At 32.0% G+C, this 20,364-nt stretch overlaps 1 pseudogene; it reads right to left on the reverse strand.

The window, feature by feature from the left end:
* Nucleotides 1-9,217: 9,217 nt before the first annotated feature.
* Nucleotides 9,218-17,951, reverse strand: LOC125834814 (18.1 kDa class I heat shock protein-like; annotated as a pseudogene).
* Between the last annotated feature and the right edge of the window lie 2,413 nt (nt 17,952-20,364).

Raw genomic sequence — 20,364 nt, forward strand, 5'->3', positions numbered from 1 at the left:
AATATAATGCCCAGCATATGATTCTCCAGTAATGTAGTAATCATTCTTTGCATACTCTGCAAATTTCCAAGGCATTGTGTTAAAATGAGATTCTCACTGTAACATCTTGCAAATTGAAAGAACTAGAAAGAGCTAAAATTAGAGAGTGAGCTTTGGAAATAATAAAAACATGGAAAATTGGTTAAGTTAAGTTTGAGTTTTTGGTCAACTTCAAGCGACCATAACTCATAGCTCAGAAGGAGTTAGGTGTGTTTTCAGATACCGTAGGAAAAATCGTTGAATTGACTTTTTAACGCCGCCGAGTTTGCACGATTCCGAGTTTGTATGAGTGAGTTATGCCCATTGGAAGTTGGGTTGCTCAAATAAGGAAAATCCAATCCGGATTTTAGAAGGGCAATATGGTCTTTTCACCACCCAATTAATTAATTTCATTTTTGGTAATTAAGTTGGGGTCTAAACTGATTGGATTCAGTTTACGCTTTTGGGAAACAAGTTAGGGTTTTGAGAGAACAAAAAAGAAGAGGAGAAGGCGCAAGGAATCGTCAAGTTCTTGAAGCTAGGCTCGTGGATTTCGTCAAGGGGTGATCCCTACGAGGTGTGTGAGTCTTTCATAGCGTTGGGTTCATTCACCCTCGCGCCAATCACGTTTATTTCAGTGAAGTTCATTCTAGAAAGTTGAAAGTTGATGAATCCTGAATGGTCTTATATTTGTTTTTCGTTCTTGAATTGGGCTGAATTGAGAAGTTTCTGAGATCTTTACGTCGAGTTTTAGAGTTTTTTTGAGTTAGGTTCATGGGTACATATGTTGGGTATCTGAATCTAAAGAAAAAATCAGAAGAATAGTCGAGTTTAGGTGGATTGGGATTGGAAAACGAAAGAAGGAAAAAGACGGGTGAATCTGGGCAGTGGGGCTGCGTGGCGGACCTGCTCCTCAGACTTGAGAAAAATATCTTCGCGTCGCGGAGCGGTCACGGACCATTCTGGCTCAAAAAGTATTTTTGCGACCAAAATTTAAATACACCTCCGCGTCGTGTACTAGTTTCCAGGCAGTGATTTCTTGATCATTTGATCATTTCTCATGTTTAGTTATCTAAAATAATTCCTAAACATCATGAGATCTTTCCTATCACAAATCACAATCCTTGAATTCATAATTCAATTCAAGAGAAGTTAACAGTCAAAAGTCAAGAGAAGTTAAGAGTCAAGTCAAGAAAAGTCAAAAGTTAAGTTAAAAGAAGTTCATAAAGTTTTCCAAAAGTCTTTTACAAATGTTTTAACTTTGTTTTAAGACTTGAGTTTTGAGTTGAGTAAAGAGTAAAGTTTGAAGTTCATTTCTTCAAAAGAGTATATCAGGACTATGTATTCCCAAAGAGTAAATATTTTCACATTTAAAGAAGAAAGGAAACCTTGATTTCCAAAAGAGCTTTTGAGCTAGTTTTCAGTAAAGAGTAAGAGTAAAGTTCATTCTTCAAAGATTATACGGGAACTAAGTATTCCCAAGAGTTAAAATGTTTTCACATTCGAGCAAGAAAGGAAACTGAGTAAAGTTGAGTTTGTTATTGCATTTTCTTTAACGAACTAAGTTGTTTTCTACTGTTTTAATGGCTTTCTATATATTGCATGTGTTTTATTGTTTTACATTGAGTTAAGTTATTCAGGAGTTGAGTAAAGCCAAGGTAAGTGTTTCTTTCAGATTCTTTTCAAGCTTAAGTTATGTTTAGCATTCTAACTCGCATACTCGTACATTCAATGTACTGATGCCAGTTGGCCTACATCTTATTATGATGTAGACCCAGGTAATCAGGATCAGCATCCAGCGCATCGTTGATCCAGTTGAGCACTTAGAATAAGTTGGTGAGCCTCCTAGCTTTTTGGAGGATCCTTTTTATTGCTTTAAGTATTTTAGTTCATTAGGATGTCGTGGGTCTTGTCCTGACGTCCATCTCAGTTGTTTAGAGGCTTCATAGACATGATTAGTTGATGTTAGTTCATGAGTCTTTACTTTTCCTTTTCAGTTAAGTTGAGACTTGAGTTGCCACTTTGGCAGTGAATGTTATTTAATACATTCTAAGTTATTTATTGAGAAGTTTAGTTTTTCTTTTTAAAGTATTTTATCATGAGTAAATCTTCCGCTGAGTAGTAAGCCAGGCCAAGGATTTGCTTGGGGCCAACAATGGTTCTTGAGTGCCAGCCACGTCAGGGGTGTAGGCTCGGGGCGTGACACTCACAAATAGAAATTATAACCATTTCTCAAAATAAACAAGAATGAGACAAACAAATTGTTGAATATATAAGATTAGTAGTCTAACTTACATTAGACATGTGTTAAATGCAAAATCAAATTCTAAAACCGCTTACCTAATATTGAGTGTCAAAATATCTAGTGGCAAATATTCTTACAAGAATTGAGAAGCCGTATATCCCCATGGCAAGAAGTTACAAAACTTATAATGTTAGAAAATATTGTAAAACTTGAGGGATTTTTATCAGTAACAATTTCATTTCCTATGGCGACAAGCATTTCAATAAGTTTCAGTCCTATTATGCACAAACATTTCAACAAGTCCTTATTTAACAAGAACTCTAAAGAAGAGTGACATATCCAAATTAATGATAATACACCTTCCTAGCCAGCCAACATATTTTGTTTTGCCTCATTCTATACTTTTTTTTTCTGCTTGAATAAAGCTCCAAATTAATCTATCAAATATCAATGCTAAAAAAAGAGTAAGATCATCCCTAACAATGCTTGTATTAAACAAATTTTAGATAGATGAACTAAATTTAATCATCTACAATACCTGATTGTAAGAAACTAGTGATACATGTGCATAGAACTGATTAGGAATCACATCCATTTGTAATCAAATACATGGAAATCGCCAGGTAAATGAACAAATATTCAAAATTTACAACCAACAAACCTACACAAGCAAATATTTTATTCAATATGTACCAAATTTTCAACAAAATTCACTCTAAGAAGAGGACAACTATGGACGGGTAATAAGAGAGGTGTTCTAAGTGACCTTGAGGTAGGTATACTTACTTTCTTCGGCAACGGAATTATTGGTCTAGCACGCTCTGTAACAACCCGCTAGGTCGTTTTGAGCACTAGGATTATTTTGACTCTTCCCGTAAAAGTTAAATGGAGTATTAAACTATTCGGTAACACAAGTATTTAGTTGATGAATTTTTGTTAAAGAATTAATATGATTGAATAGTTAATGGGCCAAGTCCATAATTTATTGGACAAATTACTTAAGTACACAACATTACTTTACCTATTCTCAATATTTCCCTACTCTTTTATTAAAATACAAAAATCCCTTATTTTCCCCCAATTCAACTTAACGGATACTTTATTAATTGGAAGCCAAATCAGACCTTTCCCATTCCCTAATTTTCGCCCTCAATCTCTCCCATTACAATTTCAGTTATCAAATTCAAACAATTTTGAGTTTCAAAAAAATCCTATCACTATTCAACCGGATTTAGAGTTCAAATTAGGTTTTCTCATCTTCTCCATTGTGATTTCCGTCTTTATGCTTCTTTTATTGTGTATCAATCGTTTTGGCTCTTGCATTATGCATCTAACATCTAACAAATCTCTAATTTTTTATTCAGAAGATCCTAACAACAAAGAATTGAGTTCTAAAAGGTTGCATGACCCGATAGTCATTACAAATCAAAGTTCCAGCAAGAGAAAATCGGTAAAAGAAGTACATGCATCTACTTCAAAAGATCTAAAAACCCAAAAAAAAGGTGTAGAAAGGTTGCCCCTCTCATTAATCGACCAACATTACCCATGGTATGCAATTTTTATCATATATGTATTCCCTGTTTTTTTTAATCTGATGATAAATAATTTCTTATTTTTTAATTAAGTATCCTCTTTGAAATATGCAGTTGTTTTTCAGATACATTAATTTTTTGCGAATTTGTTTATTAACTGTTATTGTATCAAAAGTGAAGAGAATTGTATCGAAGTTAAGTACTCAAATCACATTTACTTTGTATGTTGTTTTTTGTCACTGTATATAAGGAATAATTGAATTTGTGTACCTCTTATGTTTTCTTATGTTTTGTTGTTATTTAGTATCAAATAAAATGAACATTACTGTATCTAAGATACTTGCTTAATTCACAATTTGGCATCTAGGTTGATTTTGGTACTGTGCATCATAGTCAATGATAATTCTCTATATGATACTTAAAAGAATAAAAATGGTTATGAGAATTTATATTTGTATCACATTGAATTATGTCACTGTATATACAGTATAATTGGTTTTGTGTACCTCTTATGTATTCTTGTTATTTAGTATCAATTAAAGCGAAACATCATTATATTTCTGTAATAGTATAGCATTTCTAGCTGTAGGTATGAATGTATCATGTACTTTTTTTATGTTTGATAAAAATCATTTTTATGTAATTGCAGAATATGATTTATGTAATTAAACATATTCCAAAGAACTCCCTAAAGTTTGGTCCTACCTACAACTGCAATTTTATTGAAGATTTAGTCTTGTCAATAAAGGACCAAGGTACTGAGTTATTCAAGGATACCATATTTTCCCCATACCTAAATATCCCAAATGCAACTTGAGCTGAATACCTGAGCGACGAAATCAACATTCCATCTATTAGTTTTCAGAGTTACTATCTTCGCAATAGATATGCAACACTGTTATGGAAGTATGGTATGGACAAGTTCAAGGCGGGATATGTTAGCGATAATGATGATCCTATAAGGCCGAAGAGTGGCTACACTACACCAGCAGAAGGCGGAATGATTAATGTAGAATAGTTATGTTTTATTGTATTGAAGATACGTTAATTAGTATTTTGTAATATTTCTTCCCGTTTCAACACAATTATTCTAAGTAATTATTAATTTGAAGACTGTTTTTGTCAAAAATTGTATTTCAATTTTAATTATTGTTCCAATATATATAGTTTATTATATAGTATCTTGTTACAAATTGTATCTTATACACCAATACTGCTGATACAATATAACCATCAGATACAGAATATCTGATACTATATATTTTACACTTGGTAAACAACAACTAATTTTCAATTTATGTAGTATCTATTAACATGTGGTAGCCTTGATGTAAATCACAACATATGATACTATATTATTATCAGATACACAATATCCATAAAATTATTATGTATATGATACACATTTTATTATCAAATAACAAATTTGTGTATATGTTACAATTGGTACAAAACAATTAAGTTTCAATATATTTAGTATCCTTTAACAGGTTGAATCTTGTAACATTGATTTAAATCAAAACAACTAACATTTTTTTATTATCAAATATAAAATATAGTTGAACTATAACGTATATGATACTAAATAAATTATCAAATAACTTAATTGTTATATACCCCAACACATGATACAATATGTTTTACACTAGGTATAAAACAATTCAATATATTTAGTATCAAGTGGTTATGTTGTTGTAAAGTTTTTAGGTACTGACCATCAAATCAACAATGAAATGATTTATTTTTTTACATATTCCTTTCATACTCTCCATTTGTTATTTAATTACATATGGTGGTTGTTATAGGCTATGGGGCTTTGAGAAGTTGTTGTTCAGAGACTCGAGAAGTAACATTGGGAGAGATCGAAAGTACGCCATACATGCAAAAAATGCATATTCAACAGTTTGTCGCTTGTAACATTTATATAAAGTTGAAATAACACCAAATGATAATATCTTATTAGCAGATTCAAAATATCCAGAAAATTAGTACACATGAAGCATAAAAATTCTTAAAAAGTAATCATCAAGAATCTTTTGGAAAGAAAGTACATGTTCTTATATTGTGACCTTCTTGTCCACAACGTCCACTACAATTTGTTTTTGTGCTTAGCTTTTCATCTGGATTTTTCTTCCTCTCTTTTCTTGGTCTACCAGGCATTTTTTTGTATCTTGGTGGCAAGACAACTTCTTCCCAAAAAACATTTTGGAGCTGTCCAATCACTTTTGTCTGGCATTGGTTCCATTGGAACTGCATAAGTATTTGTTAATGCATCATGTTTATAGTAATCAGAGCAGTAGGGGTGTACATCTTTAATATTCTTCTTCTTCAAAACGGCCATTGCGTGCGCACAAGGTATCTCGTCATGTTGAAATCTACCACATGAACAAGTTTTTCTCTCAAGACAAACAATGTAAATAAGATTCACGAACGAAATATTTTCCCCAACCACTATCCCATCACTTATGTATCACTCGTAACATCACTTTCCCATGATCCAGAATACCTTAACAAGATCAAAATATTCATTTCGAATCTTCACAAAATTGCGTTCCAAAATTGTTTGAATCAAACTTTTATTGTTTTTTCAAAGAACAGCGAGAAGGTTTCACAATTTGAAATTTAAAAATTATAATTTAGTTAGAGGTTTATGAACGGCTGATTGGTTGAAGGAAGAAACGTACACGTAATTTGTGGGAGTCAATTATAATTTCTGTTTTAATCCCTTATTTAACGCATTAAACTGATAACAACAACTTAATAATTTAAGTATCCGCCCTTTATTAATTAAAGTATCCGCCTGCAATATTATGTATCTGAAAGACACTAAAAAAGAGATTTTTGGTAATTAATGAAAGAGTAGGGATAGGAAGTAATTTCTTTCTTATACTATGTGATTTGCCTAATTTTTACTAATTTATTTTGGATACCCTTCTACCACTTGGCCCATGGGTACAATTAAATTGACTAAAAAGGGATTTATTGTTCTTTTACTCATAAGTCAACCAAATTGCAGTTGAAATTTCTCAGAGAGAACTTGATCTCAACGTCGATAACATTCAATTTTATGCTTCAGGTTAAGCCTTATATATCTCAATCTTTGATTTAAATGGAATGAGTTATGAATAGTGGGTTACTGGGTATACTTTAATTTACTACTATTTAATGTGAAAGAATTGGAATGATAATTTAGTTGGAAATTTTAGATAGAATTGGAATACTAATTTAGTTGGAATTTATCGATTTCTGTGAAACTCTTTTTGACTTTGAATGAGAATCGTTATACATTGTATAATGGTTAGATAATAACTACAGTGATCATTTGAGTGGGATAATTCATGTGGATTAAAATATTGTAAATAAGTTAATTGCTTCAAAGTGGATTTTAGGGTTAATTTAGGTGTGAGATGGTCCAATGATTTTAGGCGTATATTTTAATATATTTTTTAAAGTGTTTATGCCAAGAATGGCTAGGGTAAATTGAGGTGAGGCTATTTTTCAATCATTGTTGCCTCTAGATCCATTGTTACTTTTAGTATTATAATTTGAATAGTTACTACTTTGATACAAAATAGTGAAATATTCGGGTTATATAATGGGATGTCTTGTGAATCTTTTTACTTATGAATAAGGTATATTATATAGATTGAGAACATTTGAAGCTTTACGAAAGGGAAAGGTGAAATCTTGAGGACTCGTGGCACGTGTTCGGCTTTCAAAGTATGTAAAGACTTTCAGACTTCGTTGGAGGACGTTTTCCTAATTAAAGATTAAAAATGGAATACACAATGGGTAAGGGCAAAAGATGGGGGTCTCGTACCAATGGTGACGGGCATTGATACGAGTTACCGGTGTTATAAAGGGAAAGTTTATTACTATATAATGTGGATTGAAATCCGAGAATGCCAAAGCATATGGGCATTAGCTGATATATTATTGACTTGATATTTTTGTGTGATTGTGTTTCTTTATTGAACCCGTATAATTGTGATAGTTGAGGTGGCTATATATTATGTTGATCTTTGATTGATTAAGATGCATTATCCTTCTCTTTATTTGAAATCATATTGTGCACATGCATTGACATGAGACTGAGTATCAGTTGGGCACGTGGAGATCGTCCATGTTGGGATTATGAGATGTTAAGAATATAATTTGGGCACGTGGAGATTGTCCATGCAAAAATTATTTGATTTTATGATAGTGCGTTGAGATCATCCGCACAGACATGTGGAGATCGTCTGTGTCGGTATATGGACCTCGCGAGTCCCCCATGGGTCATGAACTCTAATCTCGATGTATTTTCGAGGAGTATCATGTATATACGGTTGAGAGAGTACTTGGCAACTGAGGCGTATCATTTCATGATGTCGCATTGCATTGCATCTGATTACATCATTTATTATTGTTGATTACGTGCTTTATTGGTGGTACATTACGTCAAGTTTGATTATCCTTATTTGATGAAACTTGATTGGTAAGTATAATATTGACTTGTATAAGTAAAGGACTGATTTTCTTATATAAACTTATGTCACTACTTATTCGTTGTCGGTCTATGAGATATACTGGATACACGTGGTTTCGTACTCATACTGCACTTGTTGCACTCTTTGTGGTGCAGATTTGATTCCGAATACGAGCACAACTCGTGGAGCCTTTTGAGTTTGAGCTTGGAGTATCTTGGAGTTGTGGTGAGTTGTTTGGTTGTTCTGTGGCCTACACCTCCCTCTATCTTTTATTTATTATGTTGTTTTTGCATTCAGACAGGATATCTCTTATATTTAGGCTTGTCATTTAGTTTCAGATTGCGCCGTATTTTAGAAGCTCTTGTACTTATGACATCAATTCTTGGGTGGTATTTTAGCTTTCCGCATTACGTATTTATAGGATTTGGTGTTGGAGATATTCTACTTTTTGTTTACCTTTTTACATCATTACTTAATTAAATTGGTAAAATAATTGGGTTGGCTTAACTAACGGCGCGGAATATAGGTGCCATCACGACTTATGAAATTGGGTCGTGACACGCTCAATACATATTGATGTCATCGTCGATGGAGTTGACGATGTATCGGACTTCCAGGCTGGTGGCTCCAATTAACACTGACGTCATTGTTTCTTCTCCAACAATCGCTATCCAGGAACCCTAAAATGTTAATTAGGGAAATTGGAGAGAAGACCTCTGCCTTAATATTATAAATAATGGAATTTTAATTTGAGGGTTACCACAGTTAATGACCCCCACAAATTGCTTAGAAATTGCAGTGTTGCTTTAACCTCCGTAATTTGATGCAATTTACGGGGGTTATATTAACCTCCGTAATAAAACCCCAACAATTTAAGGTTTTTTTTTGTAATGTACCCTCTATTCAACGATTCAACTATAACATTTTTGACATGAAATATAAATATATCTATATTAAAATATTCAAACTGTTCTAACGCGTGATTTCTTGACCGCTCCCTTCTTAGGAATTGTGACAATAAGCACTTCATTCTCCATTGTTGAAATCACTTTATCAACCCCTAGCATCCTCAGGCAAATTAAAAACAGTTGAAAACTTGCCAAATTTTTTCTGAAAATGGTGCAAATTGTCATATTTTTTTTCTACTATAATTCTCTCCCCACTGATCTTTAAGACTCTATCATCTTCTACTTGTACCTTCACTTCTTCTTTCTTATAACCATGCAAATTAGCTCAAAAAACATATGCCTCTGGGTTATATTATACTCAAACTAAGCTAGAAATGGGGTAAATGTTGGGATATACTATTAACCATATTGTTGAGTTATAGTATTGATTTTAATCCTTTATAAAGACATTACGTTTTATGTTAATTATTACAATAAAGTCTTTGTTTGAATAGATCATTGTGTTTATATGTGTGTTCATTACTTATATAGTAGACGATTTTTGGGTATGGAGTAGTTTAACTCATACGCGGAAGATTAAAATTATAGGTTCTTATAAGTTATAAATTAAATGTTCACAATCAAATATGAAGTTGGACAAACATCTTGATGATTATAACACAAGATTAAATATAATTCAATCTTAATTATGGGAATGGTAAAATTTCAACTTCTTGTGTTAGTACATTTTGCATGTATTGAACGGACCAAATTGAGATATGTATTTAGGTTCTGAATTTCAATAAATAATATATCTAGTCCATTACATGAGCTTATACTCTTAATCTTGATGTAGTTATTATGATTTGTGTAGTTTGCTTTATTATTTTAATCTATTAAAAGGTGAGACTCTATGATGAGTCAAAATATTCCTAATGGATTGAATAATAACAAATTACATTCGTGAAATAATAATTAGTTGATAGAACCATATATCGAATATGATAAAGAAGACACCTTTTTATGGTTGCTTATAAGTAGTCACGTGAAAACCTTGCAGGTGGATTATATATGTATATCCGTCACGTGAATTAATTTAAGCATAAAGATAAAGGGTTAATTAATCAATGGATTAAATTTTTCAAATGTTTGATTTAATTGATTGGTGTCAATAATTCTAACATGGGGAGTTAAATAAGTTGTAACGGAAAAATTTGAAATTAAATAGAGGAGTGCAGTTACAGATTTTCAGTGGTCAATCTGTGATTTATTATTATATGGTTAATTCATACTTTTTACGAATTAAATATTATAATTGGAAGCCTCTGCTAATAAATTTGTGGTCCTTACTATGCCTGATTAATTGATCGAGTTTGGAAAAGAAAAAGACTGTTAATATTTTTTCAGTTTAGGAATAAATCATTTTTTACTTTTATTAGTTTAAAAGAGAAAAAAAACTTTTTATTTTCTTAAAAGAAGAAAGAAGAAAATATTGTGATTCTTTGTTTCCTTAGAAGAAGAAAGAAGCAAATAATAGTGTTCAATGGTTATTAGTGGCTATTGATGGTGTTTAATAGTTGTTGATTACCCTTGGTGTTTAATGACTTTCCAAATACACTTAATGATATTTAGTGGTTGTTGATAACTATAGATCATGGTTGTTAGATACTCTTAACAGTGTCAAAATACACTTAACGGTATTTAATGGTTGTTGATGACTATTGATCATGGTTGTTGGATACACTTCACAGTGTCCAAATACACCTAAAGGTATTTAATGACTATTAATAGCTATTAATTATGACTAGAAACGTTTCATCTTTCAAACTTTTTCCTTATCTAGAAAAGTATAAAATAGGGGTGGTGGTTCTTAAGGAAAGATCATCCTTTTTCTAAAAATTTTCTTGCCCACACAAGATTTGATTGAGAGAGTTAGTCAGGAATTAGTAGAAGACTGCAACCCTGGAGTCCCAGTCCCTGAACGAGTTGTGTGAAAGCTACAATAGGTTAGAGTTTCGCAATTTAAATAGTTTACATTATTATGCTATTATGTAAGTTTGTTATTCTGAATAATGCTTCCGCTATACATATTCTAACAATTGGCATCACGAGTCTTCTTACATATAACTGATAATGTAATAAGAGTCCATGATTTTGATATATATTTGGTTAAATCTGTATATATCATGTTGTTCTTTTGATGAACAATTTTTTGTTGTTTGAAAAAAAAAATGTTTTTGTACTCCAGAGTTGTAAGGGTTCATCCCTACTTCTAAAATAATGATTTTAACAATTAGTATATGAGTTTATGTGTTGACATAGGTCCTCTTCTCCATTTGATAAACTTGTATATTTTGATACTGCTATGTTTGCCTTTTGATTTGGTGACTTGTTTTTAACTTTCCAACTAAGTTGCATGATGAATCAATGAACAAAAGACAATATATATATATACCTGACTAAAACTTCACAAATTACTCTCTAATTGAGTTGGACTTGTCTTCTTTAAGTGGTACTATATATATGAACTTGCTCATATATTTGCTTGAATAGTTAAGTTTCTCTATCGATTATAATTGTTCATTAGCATGATTATATGTGTCTTGTTTTTTTTATTTTAAATATAAAAGATATATTACTAATGATCTGTTTTAAATATCTCTCAGATTAACTATGTCTCACTTCAATCCTCTATCCTCTATCTTGAACCAAAACAAACTGGAAGGTCATAACTATGTGGATTGGAAACAAAACCTTACATTGTTCTAACATTCGAGGGTTTCAAATATGTGTTGGTTGAAGAATGCCCCATTAAACCAGCAGATGCTACTGATGAGAAGATTAAGGCCTATGAGAAATGGGTCAAGGATGATGAGATGGCAAGGTGCTACATTCATGCCTCAATATCGAATATCTTACAACATCAATATCGGTCTATGACATCTGCTTACGATATGCTTGAATCTCTCAAAGAGATGTTCGAAGAGCAGAATCGTGCTACCAAGCAGACTGCCATGAAGGCTATCTTGACCACCAAAATGGTTGAAGGATCACCTGTCAATGATCATGTGTTGAACATGATGAGTTATCTGAATGAGCTAAAGATACTTGGCGTTGTTATTGATAAGGATCTCAAGTGGAGATGATCCTACAGACTCTACCGGACAGTTTTCAATAGTTTCGCTTGAATTATAATATGAACAAGATGGATTTGCTTCTTTCAAAATTGGTGAATGAACTGACAGTGGTAGAATCCATTATCAAGCAGCAAACTCCTCCCTCTGTGGCATACATGGTGGGCAAACCTGTCGTTTCTTCGTCTAAGCCGGCTAAAGCTCAGAAGAAGAAGTCGTGCAAGGTTGTGGCACCCGGAGGTGCTACAGGTGGTATGGCTAATCCTAAGGGCAAGTGCTACCACTGCAAGCAACCTGGTCATCACAAGAGGCAATGCCCTGACAATCAAGCCAAAATGAAAAACAAAGGTAATTCTTGTTTAAATGTCGTTGAAAGTTGTTTAGCGGTTGTTTCTACCCAATTATGGGTTGTAGATTCCGGAGGCACTGACCATATTTGCATTTCTTTGCAGGGTTTCAGGAAACACGGTGGCTAAGTGAGAATGAAGTTTGTGTTTTTCAGGCGAATGGGGAACCAACAACAGTCCTAGCAATAGAAAATATCTCTTTTTCTTTTAGCAGTTTCAGAATTCTATTTTTAAAAGATGTTCTTTATGTACCTTCGATAAGAAGGAATTTGCTTTTAGTTTCAAAATAATGGATGTTGGTTATAAAGTTTTATTTGCAAATAATTGTGTTGTTATTAAGTATGATAAGAAATTCATCCATAGTGCTCGTAAAATACATCATCTCTTTGTATTTGAAGTCTCTCATGACATGCTATACAATAATGAATTAAATAATATTGATATTTCACATAAAAGAAAACGTATTTATGAATTGAGTCAAACTTAGTTATGGCACTTACGTCTATGTCATATCAATATAAATAGGATTTCAAGGTTGATTTCTAATGGACCTCTGAGTTTATTGAAAGTGGAGGTACTACCAACCTGTGAATCTTGTTTAGAAGGTAAAATGACAAAGAGACATTTCCCTTCCAAAAGAAATAGAGCCACTAATAAGTTCGAATTAATTCATTTTGATTTGTGCGGTCCTATGAATATACGAGCAAGAGGGGGTTTTGAGTATTTTGTGACTTTCACAGATGACTACTCAAAATATGGATACATTTATTTGTTGTGCCATGAATCTGAATGCTTTGAGAAGTTCAAAGAATTCAAGATAGAAACAGAAAAGTGACATAGTAAACATATCCAAACATTATGATCAGATCGTAGTGGTGAATACCTTTCTGCGGAATTCATTAAGTACTTATTAGAATCGGGCATTACATCTCAATATTGCAGAACGAAGAAATAGAACTCTTTTGGAAATGGTTAGATCAATGTTAATTTATTCAGATTTGTCTTTTAGCTTTTGGGGATATGCCTTAGAAACTACAAATTACATTCTGAATTTGGTTCCTTCCAAACCTATTCCCTTAATCCCATCCGAATTGTGGAATGGGCGCAAGCCTAGTCTACGGCATATTCGAGTTTGGGGATATCCAACACATGTATTAAAAGGGAAAACAAATGAATTGGAATCAAGGACAGAAGTGTGCATTTTCATTGGATATCCAAAAGGAACTAAAGGAGATTTATTTCATTGTCCTAAGGAACAAAAGGTAATTGTTTCAACAAATGCCAAGCTTCTAGAACATGACTATTTAATTAACCATGTTCCTAGAAGTAAAGTTGTGTTACAGGAACTAAGCAAAGGAATAACTACAAATGAAACATCAACACAACTACCTAAAATAATTGTTGACATACCAGTATATCCACGTAGTAGGAGGAATGTCGATCGAAAAGAGGTTGCTCAAGAGGATGCTCTAGAGGTTGCTCAAAAGCAGACTCAAGACATCTCGCTACCACAAAGTAGTGGGAGTAATGTCGCGCAACCTGAAATTGTGGAGGAAGTAGTTAAGAATGTTCATAATTTAGTTCAAGATGTAGCAAATCCTATAGTTTCTAGTCGTCGTAGTGGGAGAGTTATTAGAAAATCACAACAGTTTCCGCTCTTGGGAGAACCATACAATAGAATCCCTGAAGAGACTAATACAAAATCATTAAATTACACTGAAGCACTACATGATAAAGATGCTGAAATATGGGTTGTTGCTATGAAATCTGAAATGGAATCTATGTACTCAAACCAAGTCCGGGATCTTGTGGAACCACCAATAGGTGTTAAACTTATTAGTTGTAAATGGATCTACAAGAAAAAGAGAGGCGTGGGTGGAAAAGTGAAAACTTTTAAGTCTCGGCTTGTTGAGAAATGGTTTACTCAAAAAGAAGGAATTGATTTTGAGGAAACTTTTTCGCCGGTAGCCGCTAAATCCATTAGGATTCTCTTATCCATTGCTGCTCATTATAATTATGAGATTTGGCAAATGGATGTCAAGACAACTTTCTTAAACGAAAGTCTTGATGAGTGCATTTATATGGCACAACCAGAAGGTTTCATGGTAAATAGCAATGAACACATGGTTTGTAAACTTAAGAGATCCATTTATGGATTGAAAAAAGGCATCTCGGGCATGGAACATTTGTTTTGACAATTCGATTAAAACCTTTGATTTTGATTAGTTTGAAAATGAATCATGCATCTATAAGAAATGGGTGGGAGACAGAGTAACATTTTTGATTTTGTACGTAGATGACATCTTGCTCGTAGGAAATAATGTGAGCATGTTGAATTCTGTAAAGGAGTGGTTGTCTTCGCGTTTTGATATGAAAGACTTGGGAGGAGCAGACCATATCCTTGGGATTAAGCTTTTGCGAGATCGCAAACAAAGAATATTAGGTTTGTCTTAAGCACTTTATATTGATATTATTCTTGCGAGGTTTAGCATGCAAAATTTCAAAAAGGGGTTTCTTCCTTTTAGACATGGAATTACTTTATCAAAGGATCAGTCGCCCAAAATGACCGACGAGATAGAAAGGATGAAGGCAGTCCCTTACGCTTTTGTTGTAAGTAGTCTTATGTATGCTATGTTTTGCACTAGACCGGATATCTGCTTTGATGTAGGCATGGTTAGCAGATTTCAGTCTAACCCTGAGCAATAACATTGGACTGCAGTCAAGCATATCATCAAGTACCTTAAAAAGACTAGGAATTATATGCTTGTTTTCCACCCTGACAATCTCGTACCTATTGGATATACAAATTCAGATTTCCAGTCAGATAGAGATTCTAAAATATTGACCTCAGGATATGTATTTACTCTAGGAGGTGGAGCCATAGTTTGGAGGAGCATAAAGCAATCGTGTGTTGTTGATTCCACCATAGAAGCTGAATATGTAGTTGGCTCAAAAATTTTCTAAAAGAGCTTGGAGTGGTTCCTTCTATTGAAGCACCAATTACACTTTATTGTGATAATAGTGGTGCAGTTGCCAACTCAAAAGAACCACAAAGCCATAAAAGGAGTAAGCACATTGAGAGAAAAGATCACTTGATTCGTGATATAACTCAAAGGGGTGATGTAAGAGTTTTGAAGATTGAATCAAAAAACAATTTGGCGGATCCATTTTCCAAAGGCTTACCTCAGAAGTCTTTTGATAAGCATGTGGATGAAATGGGTGTTAAATTTGTACATGCATGGTTATGAGTCTAAGTGGGATATTGTTGGGATATACTATTAACCATATGGTTGAGTTATAGTATTGATTTTATTCCTTTACAAAGACTTCACGTTTTATGTTAATTATTACAATAAAGTCTTTGTTTGAATAGATCACTGCGTTTATACGTGTGTCAATTACTTATATAATAGACGATTTTTGGGTATGGAGTTGTTTTAACTCATACGCGGAGGATTAAAATTATCGGTTCTTATAAGTTATAAATTAAATGTTCACAATCGAAGATGAAGTTGGACAAACATATTGATGATTGTAACACAAGATTAAATATAATTCAATCTTAATTATGGGAATGGTAAAATTCCAACTTCTTGTGTTAGTACATTTTGCATGTATTGAACGGACCAAATTGAGATATGTATTTAGGTTCTGAATTTCAATAAATAATATCTCTAGTCCATTACATGAGCTTATACTCTTAATCTTTATGTAGTTATTATGATCTGTGTAGTTTGCTTTATTGTTTTAATCTATTAAAAGGTGTGACTCTATGATGAGTCAAAATATTCCTAATGGATTGGATGATAAAAAGTTACATTCGTGAAATAATAATTCGTTGATAGAACCATATCTCGAATATGAGAAAGAAGACACCCCTTTATGGTTGCTTATAAGTAGTCACGTGAAAACTCTACAGGTGAATTATATATGTATACCCGTCACGTGAATTAATTTAAGCATAAAGATAAAGGATTAAATTAATCAATGGATTAAATTTTTCAGAAGTTTGATTTAATTGATTGTGTCGGTAATTCTAACTTGGGGAGTTAAATAAGTTGTAATGGAAAAAATTTGAAACTAAATAAAGGAGTGCAGTTACAAATTTTTAGTGGTACAATCTGTGATTTATTATGATATGGTTAATTCATGCATTTTACGAATTAAATAGTATAATTTGAAGCCTCTGCTAATAAATTTGCGGTCCCTACTATGCTTGATTAATTGATCGAGTTCGGAAAAGAAAAGGATTGTTAGTATTTTTTTAGTTTAGGAATACATCGTTTTTTACCTTTATTAGTTTAAAAGAGCAAAAAACTTTTTATTTTCTTAAAAGAAGAAAATATTGCAATTCCTTTTTTCCTTAGAAGATGAAAGAAGCATATAATAGTGTTCAAAGGTTATTAGTGGCTATTGATGGTGTTTAATGGTTGTTGATCACCCTTGGTGTTTAATGACTTTCTAAATACACTTAATGATATTTAGTGGTTGTTGATAACTATTGATCATGGTTGTTAAACACTCTTAACAGTGTCAAAATACACTTAATGACATTTACTGGTTGTTGATGACTATTGATCATGGTTGTTGGAAACAATTCACAGTGTCCAAATACACCTAAAAGTATTTAATGACTATTAATAGCTATTAATTATGACTAGAAACGTTTCATCTTTCAAACTTTTTCCTTATCTAGAAAAGTATAAAATAGGGGTGGTGGTTCTTAAGGAAAGATCATCCTTTTTCTAAAAATTTTCTTGCCCACACAAGACTTGATTGAGAGAGATTGTCAGGAATTAGTAGAAGGCTGCAACCCTGGAGTCTCAGTCCCTGAACGAGTTGTGTGAAAGCTACAAAAGGTTAGAGTTTCACAATTTATATAGTTTACATTATTATGCTATTATGTAAGTTTGTGATTCTGAATAATGCTTCTGATGTACATATTCTAACAGTAACATGTGGGAATGATAGTGCTGGTGCTATGAGAGATCGAGGGGTTTCGAGATAAAATTTATGAGAGGGATCGTAAGGATCTTTCTGACCTCGACTTGTTTGGAATTGATGTGTGATTTTTGTTGTTGCTAGTTGATTAACAAGATTGTGTGGATCTTGATTTGTTGGTGGTGGTGGATAATTATAATGATCTTGCTCATCACCTCGATTTGTTTTAAATTGATTTATTATTGTTGTTGTTGGATCGTAAGAATCATAACAATCATGATTTTTCTGGGATTGAGGAGTAAATATTGTTGCTGGAGGAGAATTTTGTACACGACGTGCATGGTTTTTGCGACCGTTAAATAGAGGTATTAAAGGCATTTTTTTGTAGTATACTTAATTTGTTTTGGAATGAGAAAATATTAATTGAGAAGATATATTAGAAGGATGGAAAAAGACACTACGTATTGACCATGTGTAAAATATTTATTTTCTTTCTTAGGTGATACTTTTTGAATTTTAAGATTTAAAAAAGTTTTCAAGTTTTCCTTTATTTATATGTTTTTTTAAAAAAAATTGAATCGTCAAGTAAGTTATGGTATTAGTAATACTTTCTACGTAATTTACACATATGTAGATTTTAGTTTAAAAATTTTAATATTTTATGTCTGAATTCAATTGTTCAAATTTTGATATTTGAACTATATCACATAAATTGAGAACAAACAATACTTAGATAAAGAATAACATGTCAAAACTATCACCTTTTTCACAAATTTCAAACTTTAACTATCCATTGTTCTTTTTACATACCTCAACTATTACTCTCTTTGTATTAAAACAAACCTTAATATTGAGTTGATCAAATATTTGTTCTCAAAATCGACAACAGGGTGGGTAGGTCAATTGAGCATCAAAATATAAGTTTTAATACAAAGGAAGTGAAAGTTAAGGTATGAAACTCGTAAAAAATGATAGTACTTTAGATAGGTAATAGAACAATAAATAATTAAGTATGAACCTTACAAAAATAAATAAATTAGAATTTAAATATATATTTTTACCATTAACTCAAAACCAAATTACATTGATAATGTAAGTGTAATTTTGCATGTAATAACCATATAAAAATTATTATGACTTAGCCTTTTGTAGATATTACCGCGTAACATCACAATTACTTCTCTTTCTTCATCCAATTGAAAATGAAATCTTCATGTTGAATTTATATACATACTTTTATGGTATTTGAGTTTTTCTTTTACTGAATCATATGATTAATTAATATATATTTTACTTCAATAAATCATATTTCATTACAATAAAAATAGTTTTTAATTAGTGACAATAGGTGTGAGTATTAACAAAGAGTGCTAATGCCTTATCGGCATTAGTTCATTGTAATTAAATTCAATGTCGTTATAGGTTTTAGAGACATTTATAAAAAATTGCCTCTAAAAATTAATGGTAATTAAGCTATTATCGTTAATTAATTGTTATTAAAGTCATTTTAAATTGTTTTAGTGTTTCTTCATGATAAATTGTATTGATTTATTATAAATATTTAACTGATAAATAAATGAGTGTCGTGTAAATATTTAAAAAATGTCATTATTTTACACTATTGGTAATTAAGTATGTATTTGGATATGAATAGAGTAATACAGAAGAAAAAAAGTCAAAGTGGGACACTATTAATTAAGTATTATTTCCATTTATATGTCGTCGCCTCCGTTTCTATTAACATGTCATTCTTAATAAAAAAAAATGTTTTTTAATGTTTGTCATTTTACAAAATTAATACATAAATAATATTATTCTTTTTATTTTACCCTTGAGAGTTACTCTTCCGTCCACTTTTAATTGTCAAGTTTTCCTTTTTTAGAGTCAAACTATATAACTTTGACTAATATTTTACGATGTATTTTTTCATCATATATTGATATGCAAAAAAATTGCAATTTCTAATACTTTTCATTTAGTTTTTGAATATCTAAATTTTTTGCTTAAAATTAATATCAAACTAATATAATCTTATTTAACTTTATAAATTAGTCAAAAAATTTACTTTCGAAAAACGTAACATGACATTTAAATATGGATGGAGGGAGTATTAACCTTGAAAGCATGAATTTGGCCAACATAGAAAAACTATATAATAATACATACATGTTCGTTCATTAATTTAATTACGATGACATATAAGTAGCAACGAAGAATATGTATTTGGATATGAATTGAGTAATATCGAAAAAAAGAAAAAAAAAATCAAAAAGTGGGGGTGCTGGCAAGCGAGGAACAAAGTGAGCATCAGACATGTCCATGGACCTACCTTCTAACCTGCCTGGAGAAATTCAACTCCAAGAACTGACACACATTGGTGTTTCTTTTGTTTGGCACAACTTAGGGGAAAACACCGGGCAAACCACCTCTTCATACAAATCTACTGATTACAGAAGCGGTTTAGGATTCGGACTTAAATCGTGTGCAATTCTCAGCTCCACCCACTTTATACAAATCTTCTCCTTTTACTTTTAAAGGACTATTTTTCTTTTTGAATATCCGATATGGGATAATGTAAAGGCGATAGAGCATTTATTAGTCCACTAAAGTGATTTTATGACAACATTTATGTAGTGAAGGCAATTTTATTAAACTTTAGCTTTGGGTATTAGCTAAATAAGATTAAAGTTTATATCCAAATCATGAGACTATCTATATCTAATAAGGAGGATAATGTGGGGTTCAAGTCGGTTTGTAAGCAATTTAATTAGTTCTCAATAGTACTTGTTAC

Source organism: Solanum verrucosum, unplaced genomic scaffold (genome assembly GCF_900185275.1).
Source record: "Solanum verrucosum unplaced genomic scaffold, falcon-dt-bn FXZP01000172.1, whole genome shotgun sequence".
Classification (NCBI taxonomy): Eukaryota; Viridiplantae; Streptophyta; class Magnoliopsida; order Solanales; family Solanaceae; genus Solanum; species Solanum verrucosum.